The following is a 13,831-nucleotide window of genomic DNA, read 5'->3' as shown; positions in this document are numbered from 1 at the left end:
ATGGCCTCCATCTCTGTCTATTACATGTTGAAACGCACTGGCGAAGGTCAGCTGCGAGACATATAACCGATTGACCAAAAAAGTTCAAAATGTCTGCATACTTAACTCTCACAAATAACCATACAACCGCTTCTCGCACAGCAAGCCGCACGCCCTTCACCACACAGCAACAACAAACAAACCACCAACACATAAGCCGCACCAACATCACACGAACACTGACATTGATCGGATACTCGCACCAAAGCTCAGCACACAGTGTAAACCGAACTGAAGCTGCCAATAGGACACCACTTCTCTCACTAGCCTACTGCCTCTTCACCCTACTAACTCACCCCCGCCTTCTCGTATGCAGATCGGCTTGGGGACAAATTCCCTTGGTGACGGTGCGTGGTACAAATACCTTCAACATTTAGACAGAGAGTCTTTAAAACAAAAAACATCCCTCCACAGTGTCCAGAGCATGCCGTTTGGGGTATGTCTTCCTCTCTAGCCCACAGAGTACTAGAGCGCTGGTAAGATAGCTCAGCGAGTTGAGCGCTCGCTGCTGCAATCTGAGCGTGATCTGCAGGTCGCAGGTTCGAATCCCGGCAAGGCCAACTCAGCCTTACATCCTTCCGAGGTCGATAAATGAGTACCCATTTCGGTTGGGTGACATTGTATGCAAATATGTGCTCTGTAAAGCGCTTTGGATAAAGGCGCTATATAAATAACACCTCGTTATCATTACTATGGGCAGATTGTTGCCTTTATAGTACTTAAATAGGGCTATACAGGAAGACCTACAATATTTCGTCTTGATTTTCAACATTCGTGCATTTGAAGGGGACAACTTAGACTTCAACCTTGTTATCTGGCCAGATGAATCAGGTTAGTCGTAATACGGAAAGCTAAATAAATTAGGTGTGATGCTGTTGCCAATTTTGTTTTGTCCGGTGTCTAAGACCCTTTGGACTGTACCCTTTTACAGGGGTCTGCAACCTGTGGCTCTCCGGATGTTTTCAACTACGACTCCCATGATCCCTCAGCACTGAATATGCTGGTTAGGGCTGATGGGAGTTGCAGTCCAAAACATCTGGAGAGCCAAAGGTTGCAGATGCCTGCTTTAGGAGATCAGTATTGCTGATTTGTTTAGCTGTATTTCTAGGTTATTGTCATGATTCCTGCCCCTCATGTCCCCAGCCCTCCAAGATGTCAGGCTGGAGCCAGGCCACGATCACCTACATGGCCCTCAAGGGCCTCTCCATCCCTCCAAAGACCCACTTGGAGTCAGACTTGGCGCTTGTGGCACCAGACTCACTCACTCCCATAGGATAACATTGTGGATTGGACTTGTAGTGCATTGATGGGGACAAGGTGGATGCCCCCACATATTTCGGTTCCCAGAACTGCATGTGCGGTCTAGTCTTTTGGGTGTGGTTCAGCCCAGAGACACCTGGGATACCCAGAGACTATTTAAGCCACACCCAGGCTGAGAAACATGCTTTGCGTTTTCTGCACCTGCAGCGTGACACTCACCGTGTTCGGATCGGTCTCCAGTAGGCCTGCATCTTTCTTCTGCGCTCAACTCCTGCAAGAACAAGAACACTGTTAGGAACAGCCTTACCTTGCGGCGCTTCTGCCCATCATTCATCGCTCCTTCTGTTCTGCGGGCATCTTCGGCGGTGTCATTCCCATCCCGGCACGCCGCTTCCTAAGGAAAAGGGAAAAGAACAGAAAAAAAGCATTAGTAAGCATTCTGCAAATCTTCGCTTATTTTTAAATACTGTACGAGCTTCAAACGCTTACCTGAATCCCAGCCGCTCTGGGGGAACTCTGTCTCCGGAACTTCTCATCCATCTGCAAGAGGGAAAAGACAACATCTAGAGGCGCTGAATACCGCGCTTAACCACCGCATTTGTTCTTCATAACCGGCATCCACGCTGAAAACCTTGCGGCACCTAAAAGGCACAGAAAAAGAACTCAGTTCAATGCAAATACGAAAGGGGTGCATCGCGCATCGCGCATCGCGCTCTCACTCACCTTCAACTCTACTCATCTCAGCAGCACGCTGCCATCCCCGGACGCCGGCCATCATCTAAGGAAGGAAAGGAACGAAGTTAGAGAACTGTTCAAAAGACTCATTATACTTACCTGTCGGACTCTTGCGAGTGAAGTAACTAGGTAGCAACGACGCCGCATCAATCAACGCGCCCCTGCGCTGAAAGCAGGACGGATAGCACACTATCTAAGAAAACAAGGTGGGCTGTGGATCAAAGGGAAGGGTTGGATCCTGGGGAAGAAGGGGCTCAAGCACACAGAGACAATGGGGAGTTAAACTCTACCAATCCTGTGTTTCAGGCCCAGTCTCCAGTCTAATAGCCTCCAGGGAAGGGTTCGAGGTCGTAAGAGGTCAGAACAGGCTGAGTGACGTCCCTGTGGATACCAGGTGAGCGTTACAGTTATTAGATGACAAACTTTCCCAGACTTGATTGAAGCTTGTTTGAGCCCAACTTGGGTAGATTCAAACAAATTAAACAGAAAAAAGTGTCTCAATCTGAAGACACTCACTGTCCCCTGGACACCATTAAAGCTGATACAGAATCAGTCAATTGTAGTTTAACTCTTTACTGGTAAAAAATGAAACTTAGTCAAGACAAACAGTTATTAGCAGTGTCGTTATTACAACACCTCTGGTTAACAGCATAGATGTGCACTGGGCATGGTAAAAGATGGAATCAATTACTACCACAGCGCCTCCCTTATCTGCCGGTTTAATTGTAAGTTCTAAATCTCTAGCCAATGATTCCAGCTCCTTCAATTGAAAATCTTTCAAGTTAATAGGAGACCTTAAGTGAAAATGTATTTTCTTCAAGTCACCCTCAACCTTCAATTTGAACATGTTAAGTACTGGATTGTCAATCGGCGGGTCAAAGGTACTTTTAGATTTCATCTCAAATTGATCATCTAGGACTTCCCCTTCAGACTCCTCAGTTTGTGATGCAAAAAATAATCTAAGTTTAATTTTACGAAGTAATATATGAAGATTCACTTTTTCTTCAAAAAGGGTCGAATTGGAAGTTGGGACAAATGAAAGTCCTTTGTTCAAAATGTCCAATTGACTATCAGACAAAATTTTGCTTGAGATATTCACAACAATTGATTCCATCACTTGTTTTTCTTTTTTTCCACAATAGGACATTGACTTGGAATTAGTCTATATGTACCTTAGCAGCAATTGGATCGTTTAGTTTGCCAGATATCTCTATACATTTGCTGCCGTCAACCTAGCCTGTACGCCCGTTCTCCCCTCAGGTGTATTGTTTTTGATTATTTTCTTATTATGTTTGATCTTTGCTATATTGGTTCACTCCAATGCCCGCTTGAGGCCTGTCCCAGTTCTTCTTTTTTGGAGTCACATCCATGGGTAGTCAGATGGTCATGTTTATTCAATTGTTTTTAGTTTTATTACAACTATGTGGGTAAGCACGCCTATGTGCATTTCAGTATTTGTCACTCAAATTAGGTAACATCTGTTATATTTCATGCTTTGGATCTCTCAAGTTTTGTGTACACTGTAAATACAACATTGCGTATACGATACTGATGTCTCCTTTCAATGTATATCATTTCAGATCACTTCGCTCCTGAAGAAGGGGGTGTGCCCCGAAACGCGTAGAGCATCTGAGTTCATCACAAGAATATTACTTGGCTTTGACCATTGTAACTTATATCACGTATCATTGGTTCATTTGTTTTTGTTCAAAAAAATGTTTTCTCGTTTTATAAATGCCCTTATTCAAGTTATATACTTTTCCATGTTAACCAGAGGTGTTGTAATACCGTCACTGCTAATAACGCTTTGTCTTGACTAAGTTTCATTTTTTAGCAGTAAAGATTTAAACTACAATTGACTGATTTTGTATCAGCTTTAATGGTGTGCAGGGGACGGGAGTGTCTTTAGTTCTAGACACTTTTTTCTGTTTAATGTTCTTCACAAACCCTGTGTCAGGGCTTGTATTCCTCCCCAGCACCCGGACTAATTTAAGTTTTTGATTTAACCAATAACTTGATTCTTCAATTTGGTGTGCACCTATTGTTTTGTTAATTTTCTTAGATTCAAACAAATGCCATCAACAAATAAAAAGGCTGGGACATGCAGGGACCCAATCTTTTGGGCAAAGGAACGGCATTTAATCAGTTCCTCGGACTAGTCGTCCAGATATAAATTAAAAAAAGACAGGTTGCCAGTAGAGAAGCCGGTCTTAGGGGATCATTGTAAACACAGTTTCAGGAAGATCACCCCTTTAATTTAGCCTTTTCAGAATAGCTACATGAGTGTGGAGTATGATTAACTCCAATAGGCCCCCAATGTCAGCCGGGGCCACAGTTTATTCCTTAGTGTATTCCTATCCACAGAGTCAAGTGCTGTTGTTCAACACATGCAAATATAGGGCTGGATTTCCTTGAAGCCAAGCTTGTTGATGGAGAGATTTAAGAATTAAGCCATTTAGATTTGTCCCAACACTAGGTCTGAAACCAGTTTGAAATTTAGTTGGTCTCCCAGTAGAAAAAGCCCATGTATTCAAATCATCCGACAGCAGGACGATAATTGCTCAGATTGGAAAGGCCCCCTTTTTTAAAAGAGGAATGACAAAGCTCATACGCCACAATGAGGTATTGTACTTGCACAAGACCATTCATTAAAAAAATTCAAATAGGATCTCTCACCACAATCAGGGGTCCTTCAGTGCCATGGACGAGCATGCTCGTCCTTTTTGCATAGACTTGCATAATAGCCTGGCAGTTAAGGGGACCATATTGGACCCAATGCTCTCGATTTTTTAAATTTAATGATCTTTACTTTTAGATTCCTTCTGGAAATGAGCCTTTCCCATGTAGGCAATGAGCCTGGCCCAAAGAGGAAACTGGTGCCCAAGACTGTCCCAAATCTTTCCCCAAAGTACAACAGCCATACGTCGTCATCAATCATGTGCACCAAACTGCTACCTCTATTAAAGGTTACGCCATTTACAACTTTCCAGACATCGCGAGAGTTATGCGTTTGTACAATTGTTAACGTATTTAAGCTATCACGATTTATTAGATTAAACCTATAAAATTGTATCTGGTTGATATATTTCTGTTTTATCTTCTTTTTCCTACTCTGAAAAGTGCCAGGATTTAAGGACTTATGTATACAAAGCAGTCTGATGTGGCGGCACAGTCCTTTTTCCCCCTGTTCACCAAGTCTTCATAAATGAGAGATTTGATGGAGAAGATACCGACTGATTTGCTATCTCGGGAGGATAGCTCAGGGGCAACGTGCTCGTCTTGGAAGCAAGACGATGCGGAGCAACACAGGTCTAATCCCCGGGTCCGCGCTCAGATACCTCTGGGTATTAAGCGTGTTATAAATAACCTATAATATCAGATCATAAGTCTATCATGCATTATTTCAGTCAGTTTTGGGAATGTGAAGATTGGTGACTATGTTCCAGTCATATTGCAAAGCAGTTAAGAAAAATTAATATGTACATTTTCATATCAAGGACTTAGTCCACCAAATTCTTGAACAAGAAGAATTAGTTGACAGCTCAACGGGACCACCCTTGATCAAGGCCGACGCGGCAATGTATTTTATCGTGAGGACCAAACAATCATGGACGCTCGTGTTGGTTTCAATAATATTTTAAAAAAGAGCATAGTAAAGTAGGGAATGTGTGAAAAATATATACTCGATCCTCGAAGGCTTAGTACTTCAGCCGCAAATTGGTTTCTTGGGGATTTCTCCGGGTATATTGCCATTTCATTTGATAATGTCCCAAGCATTCATACAATCTGCCCAACGAAGACCCCTAGCCCCACTGAGACCCCCCCTGAGCTGTAAGTACCGCTCTTTCACTGTACTCATATTATTCTGGACAGTGCAGCCATGCTCCCCAGCCATTGAGATGAATGCCACTGGCTCAGAATTTCATTCAGTGCTCGAAAAAGAGAAGTCCTCATTCTCTCTCTCCAGGGGTTGCAAGAGGCATCTCTCTATAGAAGCACATTGAGCACATTGCTGCTAGCATCTGTGTCCCAACATAGGTCAACAGGCAATTATTGACTTCAAACATTGCCAAGAACTACACATTTAAAATATATATATATTGTTATTAGGTCTGGTGAACCAGGCTGGGATCTTTGTGCCCAAGATGGCGGGTAAGTCCACGAGGCCAGCCTGTGTTTATCTTCGTCACGATGCCCAAGGGCTGCTGTGCGCTCTATAAATGTGAATAAATAAATAAATAAAATAAATAAATAAATAAATAGAAAAACATTTGCAGGATATAGGAAGGGTATCCCGCTGTTTAAATGCACAAAATGACTTCGAAGTAATTTCCTTTGAAGGCATTATTGGGAATTACTTTGAATTTTGTATATATAGTGCAGAGTTAAAGGTAAAAGAGGAGTGGTGGTTTTGGGAAGAGGAGGGGGGATTAGAAGGGGACCGCCCCAAATAAAAAAAAGTAAGTAACATTTCGAAGTAATTCCTTCCAAGTAATTTACCTGGAAGTGATTTCTTTCGGCAGATGAACATGGAGCCATAGGAAGTGCTGTTTATATTAAAGTGCTGCCTGGGTTGGAGGTGACTGACTGCGCATAGCGCTATCTCTGAGCCACACGCACTTTGTCCACTCTACATCGGGAGTGCCTTCACCCTTGTAAAATGATTTTCCATACAGTAAAGGGTGTTAAGTACACGGGTGTTTCTGTACATGACACCATGTTTAACCCCGTAACTGCCATGTTGAAAGAAATCAGGCCCAAGGCGCTACCAGCAACAAATCACCATTACTCGGCGCACAAAGAGCTTGGATCTTTGAGCCGGTGCTCTCTGCACACGGCTAACCTCATTTCCAAAGGTAAGGGTGCGATTGTGCGAGTTGGTAGAGGTAGCTCCGAGAGTTTAGCGCTAGCTGCTGAGAGGTGTGGCTGCCCACCAAGTGCCAGGTTCAAAGTCAGGGCAGACTCAAACGTTTCATTCTCCCAAGAGTATCATGCACGATTATCAGGGCACCGGCTGGAGCTCGGAAAAGTAACATGTTCACAAGGCATAGAGGCGTACTCTCTCGGTCCCAGCTTTTGAACGCATGGCGACCAATGGGACGAAAGCAAAAGCTACCTGGAGACGGCAACAGCTCCTGTTTTTACACACACACATACCCCACACCCACTCGCTATGGGACTCGTTCTGAGGCTCCTGACAGCAGCGCACTGCATTCTGGGACTTGCAGTTTTGCGTATCCCGTTATAAACACAGATGCCCAGAGAGATGTGTACACGGCAGCATTGGCAGAGAAACGAGTACCTGTGCGCCTGGCCAGCCTCCCGGGTTCAGCGTGAGAGAGAAGGCAGTTTCGGCCGCTCCTGTTCCCTGCCGCTCCTTAGTCTGTCAGTTACCCTCAGTAGAGCAAAGTCCAGCGGCTTCGTCTGGAGAGGGGGTCACACCCGTCAGCCCCCAAGGCAGGAAGTGAGGGTTGGACACTGGCTGTCCTAGGCCCCTCCCCCTGGCATTATCTCTTTCACTTTCACATCGGCCGAGGAACACCTGCCTGAACGCCCTCATTACTGTAAGTACACCGCACCTGCAGGTCAGGACACGGAGCTGGGACGGAACCGAAGTGCGCGTGCATGTACTGTATGATGCACCCTCAGCAGGGCCTCGTGCACTGCGCATATGTTCACATTCTTGCCTCTATTTGCGGTGAGCTCTGTATGGCAAAGGGAAAATCACGCATAGGCCCCAGTGGGTTCTTCCATATTCCAGCATCCTATATATATATATATATATATATATATATATATATATATATATATATATATATATATATATATATATATATATAAAACAAGCAATTCAAAGGTGCTCGGTCCTTTACTGCGATGCATACCTGTGGATTCGGAGGACTACAACCAGCAGGGGGCGGTATCGCGAGCTATTTTGAAATATACTGTGCAGTAACAACCAGCAGGGGGCGGTATCGCGAGTTGTTTTGAAATATACTGTGCAGTAACAACCAGCAGGGGGCGGTATCGCGAGTTGTTTTGAAATATACTGTGCAGTAACAACCAGCAGGGGGCGGTATCGCGAGTTGTTTTGAGATATACTGTGCAGTAACAACCAGCAGGAGGTGATATCACGAGCTGTTTTGAGATATACTGGCCCTCATTCCGAGTTTGGAGGTAAGTACCGTCAATTACCGGCATGGCGTAAATAGCATGTCCGTGCTGGTAATAGGTGTTAAAAGCGCACCTTTACGAGTTTGTGGGCACAAGCTTTGCGCCATGCCAGTAATGTCCTTAGCGCCATGCCGCAAAAATGCCAGAAAAATCCTCTACCGGCATGAACCGCACCGTAGCGAACACTACCGCCATGGAGCAACGCGGCATTAGCGGTGCCTGTAAATACCGGTCACCATTATTTACGGTCACCGTTAAAATGCGGAACCAGAAATGGCATCATTGCACAGGAACTGGAAGAAGCACGGCGGCCATCTTTAAAAACACAATCCATTGCCATTTTCACCTGACTGGACCCCTGGCACACTGTTGACATTCCGGGAAGTTACCACCAGTACTGAGGAATGCCCAAAGCGCCGAAGAAGGGAGCTGCCCGCCTCCGAAAGGAGCGGCTCAGCCCTGACGAACTGCAAATGCTAGTGGACACCCTCCACGAGCATGCTGACACTGTTTTCAGCAACGACATGCGGAGGGTGGCGGTGCTAAAAAAAAAGGACATCTGGGCCCTTGTGGCTCAGAAGGTGAGCGCTGTGGGCAACACCCCCCATACCACAAAGGACTGCCGCAAAAGGTGGGGCGACCTGCGGCTGAGGGTGCGAGCATCCTCTCAGTGAATAGAAGCCAGGCCTTGGAGACTGGAGGAGGCCCAGGTTCGCCCATGAAACTAATGCTGTGGGAGGAGACATGTGCGGCCATGATAGGCCCCCGAAGCCATCGAAGGGGTTGGAGAAATGGAGTGCGGGGCAACGTCATCCGCTGATGGAGGTGAATGTCCAAAGTCAATACTGCCTACGCCAATGTTATGAAAGTCACTGCTAAGGTCTGGCCAAGGAGTCACGGCATGGTCAGCCCCCCCCTGTAAATCATGCTGAAACAAGTGAGACCCAGGTTAGTGCCAGGTGCGAGGCCCTAACCTATATGACACATACCACACGAATAGGCCCATTCAATGAGGCACACAGGGCAGTTGATGTAAACAGCGTGCATGTTAGACAGCACAGTACCCAGCCAACATGAGTGACACAGACATATGCATGCATTTACCACCCAAGTATTGAATTATGTGCCGTTCCCCACCAAAATGCTGATAACCCACAAGTATCTGAATGTGCTATTGTAGCCATGTATAAATGTTGGCTCTCAAATCATCACTCATGCCGTCCCTCTCTTCCACCCCCACAGGCAATGAGCATGACAGCGAGGAGCAGAACCGCCCCAGCACTTCCAGGGGCCAAGGCAGGGGCCGCCGTCTCCCAGCAAGGAAGACAACACCTGGACGCACACCACCGGCTCCAGCAAGGCCCGTGGAGGATGCACCACCCCCACCCCTCCCTGCACTGGCTGCAGACACATGCCCAAAGCCACGGTCTGAGGAGTCGACTGTGGCTGGGGAGGTGGCAGCCACGGCCCACCTTGATGTTGCTGACATCCCCAATTCCATTTGTGGAGCGACTGAGGAGGACACATTTGAAGTCGTCCACACCCCTGATGCCCACGCCAACCCCCAGGTCTCCTATAGTGCCTCGGGTGAGACCGACACACCTGAGCTATCTGGCCAAGGAGCAACACAGGGACATTCCAGTCCTGTGGCCAGTTCCCTTGAGGAAGCGCCGGCAGGACATGTGAGCCCGATCCCCTGCAGGGCCACAACATCAGCCGCAGATGCACAGCAGGCTGAGCAGCTCATGGCCCTGATCACTGACTTCATGCAGGACAATCGGCAGGCCAGGGAGGAGTGGCGGGATGAATTGAGGGCACTGGGCCAGGTCATTACGGACAGCACCAACCGGCTCTGTGAGGTCCTCGGCCGCATAGATGATGCTCTGGAGTCTGCACATCCTGCACAACAGCCCCAGCATGATGACACCCCCTCAACTAGCAACTCGACCCAGACCAGCCCACTCCGTTGGTCGTTCCGTACGATGCGCCGCCAGGACATACCTCCCCCTGGCTCCGGGAGCGCACAGTGACATTACTGCCATCCACATGTGGGCTATGTGGACCTTATGGGACTAGTGTGGGGTTGTTGTGGTGGGAGGGGGAGGGGGGTGAGGGTGTTTTTGGGAGTTGTGGTGGGAGGAGGGTGAGGGTGTGTTTGGGAGTTGTGGTGGGAGAGGGAATGGGAGAGGGAGGGCGAGGGTGGTGGAGGGCTTGTTTTTCACGTGGAAATTTTCACTTTCAATACACCGGTTGTTCATCTAAAAAAACCAGAGTGGACATTCATCATTGCGCATGTGTCATTTAATATATTACAGTGCATAGTGTACATGTATCCCCACACCCAGTGCCCGATATCCTGACATCCTCACACCCTCTGCTGAGTTGTGTGTCAGAAATATTCTCCAATCAATGATAGCCGCACGGCACGTCACTCCTGTGCATCGGCACCGTGATGCTGTCCTGCCACTTATTCCTCCTCCTCCCCTTCATCATCATCTGGTGGTAGCAGTTCCATGTCAGGGGGCAGGGGCACGTTCCGACGGATGCACATATTGTGCAGCATTACACATGCCATGGTGATCTTGGACACCTTCGCATGGTTGTAGATGAGTGCCCCACCCGACCGGCTGAGGCAGCAAAATTGTGCCTTCAACAGGCCAAAGGTCTGCTCAATCACCACACGTGTACGGGTATGGGAACGATTGTAGTCCTCCTCGTGCCTGTTCTGTGGGTTTCGGACAGGGGTCAGGAGCCACGGCTTCAAGGGGTAGCCACCTCACCTGCATGAGAGGGGAATGAAGGTAAGTGTTTGTACATTCATGGTGGACAACTGAACTAGTCTTACATGGCAGCAGGTGATTTCTGGCCATACGCACATGTCCCTGGATGCATTGACCCCATTTCTGTCCCTGCTATGTGTCCTGTGCAATGGAATGATGGAGGGGGTAGCATCTTCAAGATGGGTCATGGTGTGCACTCACATCTTGTTGCATGTGCATCGTATATGCATGCATCAGTGTTGTAGTAAAATCATTGATGTGTTGTGTCCTGTGAGATTTTGTAGTAGGGAGTGTTGGCTGTAGTCAGGACCATATTCGTCATTCTGCACTGATCAGTTCCATGGTGACTTGCAGCACTCATATGGGTGTGCAGAACCAGTGACACGCTGTGGTATCCCTGTTAGGCTCACTTCAACGCACTCCCATGGATGACTGTCCTGTGTGGTGAAATGCTGGAGTGCATATGCAGTGCATAGTGCAGGATGCCCTTACGGTGTGTGAGGGCCGCCGATGAGTGGTGCATGTGTTGTGGGATGTGGCCTAGTTACCTGTTAGTCATGTAGTGTTAGGTGTCGGCCTTACTTCATCACTGTGGGATTTGGTTGTCATGTGCTGTTTCACTTGCTCTGGGGCACAGTGTTCGGGTGAGGTGCACACCGTGCACAGGCATCAACATTTCCACCCAGGTGGAGTATGCATCTCCCCCCCTTTCCACCCAGGTGGAGTATGCATCTCCCCCCCTTTCCACCCAGGTGGAGTATGCATCCCCCCCTTCCCACCCAGGTGGAGTATGCATCTCCCCCCCCCACCTGTATGCATCCCCCCCCTTCCCACCCAGGTGGAGTATGCATCTCCCCCCCTTTCCACCCAGGTGGAGACTGCATCTCCCCCCTTCCCACCCAGGTGGAGTATGCATCTCCCCCCCCTTCCCACCCAGGTGGAGTATGCATCTCCCCCCCACCTGTATGCATCTCCCCCCCCTTCCCACCAAGGTGGAGTATGCAGCCACTCACCTCACAACCCGATGCACTGCCATGGCCCAGCCAGGCACGTCGTCCAGCATGTCGCTCCATATAGCGTGGTAGCGTGGAGTTCCGAAAGGACCAAAGAGTCATGAGTTGATCCTGGATATCGGGGACAGCAATGTGTGATGATCTTGCTGGCGTAGCATACAATCTGCATGTTGATGGAGTGGTATTGCTTGCGGTTGCGATATGCCACCTCCATGGCATGCGGGACCACCAACTCCACGTGCGTGCAGTCGATGGCACCTATACAATTTGGCATGCCTGCCAGTGCATGGAAGGCAACTTTTGTATCAAATATCTCCTGGGGAGTCTGTGGTAGGGATATGTAGTCCCTTGTGTGCTTGAGGAGGGCATCCAGAACCTGGTCCAGTATCCAAGAAAATAAGGGTTGTGATATGCCATGCATGTGCCCCACTGTGTGCTGGTAGGTGCCTGTGGCAAGGAAGTGGATAACAGACACTACCTTCAGTAGAGGGGGGTATTTCTATGAGGCTCACTATGTCGTCATTTATCAGGTCCACTATGGTGGTGATGGTGTCACGGTCAAGCCGCTACAGGGTGTGGATCTGCTCTGGTGTTAGGTTGAAGAGGGTGGCTCTGATGCGAAGGATTGATGGCTGCTGGCGTGGTAATGGTGGCTGCACTGGCGGGGCATGCTGGGCCTGTCTCACCCTCCTTCTCCTCCTGTGTCTCCTCTTTGGTGGGGCCTGTGGTTGTTGTTGTTGGTGTCTTGCAAGCAGTGCCTCCAGCTCCAGTAATGCTACTACTATTGGTATCATCTTGGTGTGGGATGGGTTGTGGTGTTTGGGTGTGCTCCTTTTGTGCTGTGCCATACTCCATTGCCTCCACCTGTGCTGATTGTGTGCACCTGTGGCTCTTGGTAACACTGCTCAGGGTTCTTAACACCTTCTCGGAGATGCCGGTATTTACTCCATGCCGGTAAGGTACTTTTCGGGCTTCAGTAGGCCGTCATTTGCATGTCCGCATGGCTTATGATCAGCTCCGGTTTACGGCATGCCGGTAATGCCGGCATCTTGCGTCGCGCGCGCGCGTCTGGACCGCTATTTACGGCATCGTAAAATATGATGCCGTAAATAGCGGTCTGGTTGGTCAGAATAGCTCGTAGTGGTAAGCGATGCCGGTAATCCATTAACAGCATCGTTCTTACCTTACCTCCAACCTCGGAATGACCCCCACTGTGCAGTAACAACCAGCAGTTGGCGATATCACAAGCTATTTTGAAATATGGTGTTCAGTAACAACCAGCAGGGGGCAATATCAGAAGTTGTTTTGAAATATACTGTGCTTTAACAACCAGCAGGGGGCGATATCACAAGCTGTTTTAAAATATACTGTGCAGTAACAACCAGCAGTGGGCGATATCACAAGCTGTTTTGAAATATGGTGTTCAGTAACAACCAGCAAGGGGCGATATCACAAGCTGTTTTGAAATATACTGTGCAGTAACAACCAGCAGGGGGCGATATCACAAGCTGTTTTGAAATATACTGTACAGTAGCACTTTGTGGGTGTTCTTATGCGCAGAGTGGCATTACCATAACAAATAACGTTGGGCCAAAATAATCGGACAGACTGAAAGAATATAGCAAAATACTACTTTATAATTAACTCAATAAAGTAGGGGAATCTGGCGAACAACGAATTGTAGTTCACACACTGTCGGTTACGTTTCTGGTGCACAAAGGCTTCGTACCTTGATGTACGTCAGCTGTGACGTCATCCCACGTGGCAAATATTAAAACCTATCGGATGGAGGGATTGGTTAGGGCAACATATCTACTTATAGTACCTATA

The 13,831-nt window shown here is 47.9% G+C and overlaps 1 protein-coding gene across 1 annotated transcript in view; it reads right to left on the bottom strand.

Moving 5' to 3' along the window:
* Positions 1-7,576, bottom strand: part of EXOC3L4 (exocyst complex component 3 like 4) — a 336,215-nt gene extending 328,639 nt beyond the window's left edge. The window contains exon 1 of the mRNA XM_069638116.1: positions 7,337-7,576. The gene's annotated coding sequence lies outside the window, so the exon portion shown is untranslated. The remainder of the gene's footprint in view (positions 1-7,336) is intronic.
* Between the last annotated feature and the right edge of the window lie 6,255 nt (positions 7,577-13,831).

This window comes from Ambystoma mexicanum, chromosome 14 (genome assembly GCF_040938575.1).
Source record: "Ambystoma mexicanum isolate Mex_15411 chromosome 14, UKY_AmexF1_1, whole genome shotgun sequence".
In the NCBI taxonomy this organism is placed as follows: Eukaryota; Metazoa; Chordata; class Amphibia; order Caudata; family Ambystomatidae; genus Ambystoma; species Ambystoma mexicanum.
This window is presented reverse-complemented; position numbering and strand designations above follow the sequence as displayed.